Raw genomic sequence first — 8502 nt, 5'->3', positions numbered from 1 at the left:
TTTTCTTCTTACCAGATGACGTCTTTTCAGTATCCTTTTTCTGATCACTCTTCTTCTTGTCAGCAACCTTTTCACCAGCATCAACTCCAGCTGCATTCTCTTCAGTTACATCATCCTCTTCCCATACCTTCATGCTCTCAACAGTCGGATAAATCCTGTCAATCACATAGGAAGTACATGAGTAACTTTTCAACAAACGATTTACTCTTTCAGTTTCAATTCGTTGCAGCTCAAGCTTCTGTTCTAAAACAGCACATTTTTCAATATAGTTGTTTACAACTTTTTGTTTATTCATAAATGCTCCCTGAAGTGTCTTCATAGCAACTGCTTGTTCTTCACTTGTTTGATTGTACTGATTCATTGTCTTGTTCAGCACATCATATGACTCCTTCAGACTGTTTAAGTTGTAAATCAACGTGTTGTTCTGCTTTTTCACCATCTCACAGTTTTCATATTTTACAGATACTTCTTTTGCATTAATGTGTTCTTCTATTTTAAACTTAGGCACTTCTGTCACCTTTTGCCTTCTCACCACCGGCACTTCTTCATCATCACTACTCACCGGCGTTTTGATCTTTTTCTTTTTCTTCTTTGCTCTTTCATCTTCACTGTCACTCTCAGCAAGCAACTTCATATCTTCTCTGTATTTTCTTGCCCAATACTCTGTATCATCATCACTATCATCTACAATCTTTTGCTGTAAATGCAGTGTAAGCTGTGGTTTGATCAGGAATATAATCATCCCAAGTGAAATTTGCCCAGCTAAAACCCTCTGGTAACCTCTTATCATCTTGATCAATTATCAAAGCACTACCATCCCTTCTTTTTCCACAATCATAACTGCTCACACAAGCTCTCTTTCCAGAATCTTCAATCACATCTCTTCCATGTGCTGTTTGAGCTTGATGTTTTTGTTGTTGAGATGATTGTTGACCAACTTGGTGATAGATGGCTTTCCGATAATAATCATTGTTGTTGTTGAACGGATTTTGAGCTCCACTTGCTTCACGGTTAGTGCACTCTCTCTTGAAGTGGCCTTTTTCCCTGCACCGAAAACAAGTGACTTTAGATTTATCAAAACCTAAAGTAGAAACGTTCGCATCACGAAGATCATCTCTCCCCGTGATTTGTTTAAACTTCTCAGCTCTCCGTAAAATACTAGCCAGACACCATTTTATATCCATCAGCTCCATCTCTTCAGCATCTATTTGGTCGTAGTCTTCTTTGGTTAACATTGGATTACCGATACGACCTGCAACAAAACAAGTGTAAGATTCCAAAACCATTCCTAATAAAGACATTTGGTTTTTGGCAATTTCCTCAGAATACTCTTGATCATTCTCAAGATTCAATACAATGTTACACTGTAATTTTCTCCCATTCTTAGTTGCTGAGATGTTTGGATCAAATGATGGAAATGAAGTAAAATTGGTTTTGCTGCTTGATCCAGATGATGGACTTTCAGATGAACTTTTGGCACTCATACCAGTAACAATCTTTGGAGATAGATTTGATGATTTCTCATTTACCCCAGCTTTATAATATAACCCGATTTCTTGTTCACCATCGAAGTCTTTCATTCTAATCACTTTTCTCTGTTCCATTTCATGAGCTTCAATCTTTTCGATGAACTTCTTGGGCGTCAGATTGCTAAAACCTTTCTTGTTTCTGAGCATCATCAAGTATGTGCCCCAACTCTCATATGGCAACGCATCAGCAAGTTTATCGATCAACTCTTCATTACTCTTTTCAATACTCAATCTTTTCATATTAGCAAGCAGATTACAATATCGTTCAATAATTTCTCTCGTACTCTCATTTTTCAATCCTCGGAATAAATCGAACTCTTTCTTCAGAAGTGATTTCTTGCTTTTGACCATCTCCTCACTTCCTCTAAACTTTGATCGTAACGCTTTCCAAATCGAGTACGATGTTATGCTGTAAAAGTACCATGATATCTTCTTTGACTGCCTGTTGAAGAAGACTAAGCATCATTTTTTCATCTTTGTACTTTTTCCGAGCATCAGCAGTAAGATCTTTGATTGGAACAGGTTCTTCATCATCGTTCAATGGTCGAACATACTTTGTTTCTACGCATTCCCAAGCATCAAGATAATTCGCTTGCACCCAATTTTCAAACCGACCTTCCCAACCCTTATATTCTTCGATGTTCATTAATTTGGGAGGTTTTTGCATCGTCCCTGTTTCGTTTTCTAACATTGTTGTTTGAATAGCAGTGATTGATGTACTAGGAGTAGCGAACGCATTATAAAAATCCTCGTCCATTTTCCAATTTTGCGAAAAAAATATCACAAACAGCCTAAAAAGCGAACTGGGGATGTCAACTGTTCACAAAAGCGGACTAAATAATCAGATGAGCGAACCGGATGGGTTCAAATAAGCGGTTCAAAAGTATGCCAGATAAGCGGTCCAACTACTTGTCTGTTCGAACGAGCGGTTCACAAAGTGTTCATAAGAGCGATCCAAAGATGTTCAGAAAAGCGAACCGACTGAGTCACCCGACCGAATAAGCGATCCACAACCAACCGAATAAGCGGTTCCCAATCGTCCGGATGAGCGGTCCAACGATGAAATTTCGAGCGATCCAGATCACTCGACCAAATAAGCGGTCCAAACACGGTCCAATAAGCGATCCAAAACTGTCCGAATGAGCGGTTCAACCAATCGGACCTGTTTTTACTTTGAATTTTGGCTCCAAACTTTCAAGGGTTTGTCTCTATACTATCGTGAACAATCCCTGAGATTTTCAGCAAATTTCGACCGTTGAAAGTGTCTGAATCTGAAAAAGAAGGTGTAGAGGACAGAAATTTTGACGATTTCCAGCTATTCTCGGTAGAACTCCTCCTCCTGAAGCTCTGATACCAATTGAAGGATCGTATCGCGACCCGAATGAGTCGATCAGAGGCGTTTTCGTCAATTACAGGTGCGGAAAACAAGTAATCAACGTAGGAATAGCTTGCACTTCACTTTAAACACTTTCTTTATTGATTTGACAGCAATTACATTCAGTTCTCGATCCGGCAGCACTTCGGTACGAGATTCAGCAACTGTTACAAATGAAATCGCTCATAGGGTATATATAGGAATCTGGAACCGCTTATTGGACAGGCCCAATAAGCGGTCCACATGACACATGAGCGATCCATGACTTTGACATACGAGCGGACCAGCCCAGTTGCCATTCGAGCGGTTCAGCCCATTGCCACTCGAGCGGTCCATGACCTTAATGGTCCATATGAGCGATCCAACAAACCTAATTCTATACATTCTCACAATTTCTCGTTTTTCGTGCCCAGATCTAACAACCTAAGACTATGACTCGATACAAGACGTAATCAGCAGATGTAGTGCACCAACAGTACTAAATGATTATTTTCCATGTTATTCTCATATCTTATTTTCATGTTGTTTTAAACACCGAATCTCGACTCTAAACATACTTGAACTTTAACCCTTATACATTCGGACTCTAAATCTCTACTCGTCAACAATTGGATAATCGGAAAGCATATGCAAGCCTTGTGAGTATACTCGTATTTCCCCCTTTTTACTTTTACCACTTTTGGGGTATAACATGTTTACTTATCAAAAACTTACACATGAACATTTTGGTTAAACACATGAACATTCCTATGACATGCTTGTATACGTGATGGCTTGATACTTTAAACTTGGGTGAAACTTATGTGTTGAATTTATCATTAACTTCGTACGAGCCAAACCGTGACATATGTAGCGCTATAGGATTAACGACCCGCCCTTTATCATCGGTAATGTCATGAGCATATTGCGTTTCCTTGGTTTGATATGTTAGACACATGCCATGTTTAAACGTTTATCTTGAATCACATGCTTGCTATGAGGAATTGTTTAAAACTTATCTTTTACTATGTATGTATCAAACTTGTATACTCGCCTTTGCTTTTGCATTGAATTGTATTTTAAACATGTTACAGGTTGATGATGACGATGCTATGAAAAGAAGTAGCGTTGATGCCTAGATACACATATAGACGTTAGGTTTAATATGTCGTATCAATTTTGCTTATGTTATCATGTATTTCTTTTGAAGTTGTTGTTACTTGAGTTTATGTAATGTTGACAATTGAAAGTTATGAAATGAAATGGGAATTATTTAATTATCATCACAAATAGTGTTAGGATGTCTCGAGCAATCTTCACACTTCGTCTCATCCCGATGTTTCCGCCATTGGTTGGGGTGTGACAGTGGTTCCCTCCGACACACACACCATTCCTCTGATCTTCCTGTTTGCCGTCAATCCACACACCAAACCCCCTCCCCTGCTCATCTCCAACCGATACCCCCCCCCCTTTACGATCTAAAAGCAATCACCACCACCATCATCCGGTGGTGGTGCGACGTCGAAGAACAAGCAGAGAAAGGGACAAGAAAGAGAGATCAAGAGACGAGGGAGAAAGAACCGGCTGTCGGAGATTCGGACCGCCGGTCAGTTAATTTGTCCGGTGGTCGATATCAAGTCCGGTCGGTCCATTTACCCAGTGGTCGGTGTTATTATCCGGCTGATTTTTGGTCGAGGAAAATGATATGCGGCTGACAATGATGAAGAAGGTGAACCAATCAACAGCGGAGACGACATTCCGGCGACTGTTGTCGGCGGTTGTGGTGACCGGAGGTCCCTGTCTCGGACCAGTGGTCCTTGCGTTGGTCCGTCGGGTTTCACAGTCATCGGGTCAGTTTTAGTGGTGGTTCAGGTCTCGGGTTCAGATTTGTTACGGGTGAGTTTTGGTTCGGTTCGGGTCAGGTGGTAGTTCGGGTCAACACCCGGTTAAACCTGGTTAACCTGGTCAAAGACGGTCAACGGGTCGGGTCAACTCAGTCAACATGTTCGGCGATTCGATATGAGGATTTGGTAAAGATTAGCGACGCGATTTATTAATTTACGTAGTTATATCATTTTAATTATTTTGTGAAATCGAGCTTATACCGAACCAAATCATACATAAATTGTGTTTACACAACGCGTACATAATTAGCCATGTATTTTGTTTCAATTGTTGTTGAATCTGCAAAAATTTATCGACGTCTAGTTGTCGGGGCCGTCCAAAAAACAAAACAGAGGAAACTCTGCCCGTTTTTCGAGAAAAATCCGTAAACACGACACGTATTATATTTCAAAAACGACACTTAATGGAATTCGAGTTTCTAATATTTCAAACCTTGATATTTCCAAACGCTTTTACAAATAAATATAATGTTATATTTATTTCGAACGTCGTTAACTCGTATCCTTTATAAAAATATACAGTTTATGTATTTATTTCGAACATCAAACAAAACGACAATTTGGATATTACTTCGACAATGCTTTTATGACATAAAACGTGAAATAATCTTTTCAATTCTTTTATTTCTTTCGACAATCCCTTCGATTATCAAACAATACGAATTTCGTAAAAATAAATATAGTTTATATTTATTTCAAAAATCGAACAATACGAGGTTGTTTCATAAAACAAATATAATTATATATTTGTTTCAAATCGCATACTACACCTCTTTCTATAAAAATAAATATAGATTATATTTATTTTCAAATGACAAACAACACGACTCCCTTTTATAAAAATAAATATAGTTATATATTTATTTTCAAATACAACTCGACGATTCTTATGTAGAATAAGTATAACTCTTTTATATTTATATCAAACGCCTAAACGGCATATGCACATATTTCGATAATTTTCAAGACGCGATATATAATACAAGTTTAGTATATATTACTTTCATACGAATATTCCTATATATCAACATACGACTTCACAAAACGAAGCTAAACGAATATCACTTAATCATTTTCATTAACTTAACAACTTATCGTCGAATCGTTCAGTTAACGATTCGGTAGAGCTCGATGACACGTAGTTAATTACCGTGTTTATTTAGAAACTTATTAGATATTCCATGTTAGGAATATTGTAGAATGCACGCTAGCAAGTCTCGTCTTGGAAACGACATCGCAAAGTCGTATATAGCTAGCTTTACACAGGAATATTCAGGTGAGTTCATAACCCCACTTTTTTCACTGTTTTACATTTTTCTAAATGTTTTCGGGGTGGAAAGACATGCACATTTTGCAAAGCATACAAGAATTACATATTTCTAAACCATTTTACAAGCAAGTTTTAAACTGACACAAATGGTTTACGAAAAGCTTATGTTTTTATACCGGTTTTTCAAACAAGCGTATTTTTCGAAATATGCATATACACGAATTTTTCTAAACTACGGGAAAATACAAGTACAAAGAGATACACGAATTGAGAAGTGATACAAGAATTGAGAAACGATACGAAAACTGAGGAATGATACGAGAAATCGTGTCACGAATAGGGTACCATAAGCACCATTAATCGTGTACATACTAAGACCGCCGAACAAAAGGTTAGATCTAACGGGTGTCAGGGCAGCCCCACTCTTGGTGACAACTAGAACCGAGTAGTGTTTTTGTGTCTCAGTCGTGAATCGACTACAGAAAAATGCCTATGGTTTGGTGACTTCCTATGTCATGTCACATGTTAATGGCCTTGCAACCCATTAACAACTTGATACATACAAGAATACATAATCTAGACAAGAAAACATGATACATACAAGAAAACATGATACATATAAGAATACATGATGCATACAAGGAAACATGATACATACAAGAATACATGATACATACAAGTATACTTGATTTATACAAAGTTTCCATATAACTTGACAAGAAAATGATTTTTAAATTCGTTTTCTCAACAATACTTCAAAAACCGGTTATTCAAAAAGATTTATTTCAAATCTTTTACAAGCAAACTATGAACTCGCTCAACTTTATGTTGATTTTTCGCATGTTTCTTTCTCAGGTTGCATTTCTATGACAAGGCACGGTTGGAATAGGAGGACCATGAAGAGTCGAGTACTTAGTGGCGTTCATTTTCTAAAAGACTTAGCTTATTTGCTTCCGCTGTGTAATGAAGATACCAGTCCAGTCCCGCCAATGCTCTGATAATTTCGGGGTGTGACACTTGATCTGTCTTCGCTCTTTTTCCAAACTGTTTTGACACTGTAAGCTTCCTTCAATCTCTTTTCTTCTACTATCAGCAGCTAGCACTCCCCCTTGAACGTTGATCCAGAATCTGCATCTGACTCTTTCATCTTTTAGACTCCCCCTTTCAATATGCTGGGATCTCAGTCTTGAATGTCCTGGCTCAAACTTTGTTCAAATTTAGCCATGGGGATCTTGCTTTGTTGCTTTCACAGGTTCAAACTGTTTCCTGCTACTAAAAAATTTGGCATTAAAATCTTATAACCTTTTAACTTCATTTGTTGTTTTTATCAGTTTTAATAATCCACTTAAGTCTCTAGATCCAAATTAATGACCCTGGATACTTAATTTGTCTACCAAGTCTAACTTAATGGCCTTGGTTGACCTGAGACAAACCAAAACTGACTTTTTGTTCAAACATTTTCTGAAAATTACAAGTTTCAACATAATGAACTTGTTTTGACTTTTCAATTTTCAGGTTTATCATAGTAAGCTCCTAACTCATCTTCCAACTTAGAAACTTCTTGCATTTGCTTCAGACTGTGAATCTGAAGATCAGCTTTCCACTTTGATTTGTCGATAAATAAAGCATAAATGAAAAATCTTTTTGGATTTTTTAGGAAAATTTCTAGACTAGAAAGCTATGAAATCTTTTTGGATTTTGAATGATAACCAGAAAATGAAATACAGTAAATGTAAACTATTTACAAACATATTTTTGGTGAGCGTGTTAGGGAATCATATCAGCTATCAGACAAGCTACGAGTACCGTTAAGCTTTTATTTCATACACAGAATTAAACAATTCACTTAGATTGTCGATATACTGATCTACTTTAAATTTTCACACAAATTTCAATCTATTCAGGATACGAATTTAGTGTATTAAGATCTTAACTTATACGCGTGTACCATCTCAGAAGATACTCCCGTATCCAGACTACTATATTCAGTCTTATAGGTGAGTGCACACTAATGATATCTGTAAAGGGTAGATGCGAGACCATGAGAGCTCAGGCTAGAACTTCCGTTCGTACAGAGAGATGATGGCTCGTCTTTAGGTGGGTTCCCTTTGGGAATCTTTTATTTCAACAACACATGATTAGCATTTCGCAATGTTTCATCATTTTTTATGCTGAGGGTGAGCTTTAGAAATAAAGCAAGTACAGAATATTATACAAGGACTAGGCTATTGCTTCCGCAAAATCAGAAGTCCTGGTATAATACCCTAGATATCATCACGTACAAAGACCTAGTATGTCAGAAATAGAGCTTTTCAAACAGGATTTCAGGGGTTACCTATATATCCGAGAGATGTTCCCCACGAAATAAGCAAGTGATGATTTAAGTTTATATCCCGAACAAACCTACTAAATGTGTAAAAACCTATCGGCATATCATCAGCGAGA

Source organism: Helianthus annuus, chromosome 2 (assembly GCF_002127325.2).
Source record: "Helianthus annuus cultivar XRQ/B chromosome 2, HanXRQr2.0-SUNRISE, whole genome shotgun sequence".
Classification (NCBI taxonomy): Eukaryota; Viridiplantae; Streptophyta; class Magnoliopsida; order Asterales; family Asteraceae; genus Helianthus; species Helianthus annuus.
This window is presented reverse-complemented; position numbering follows the sequence as displayed.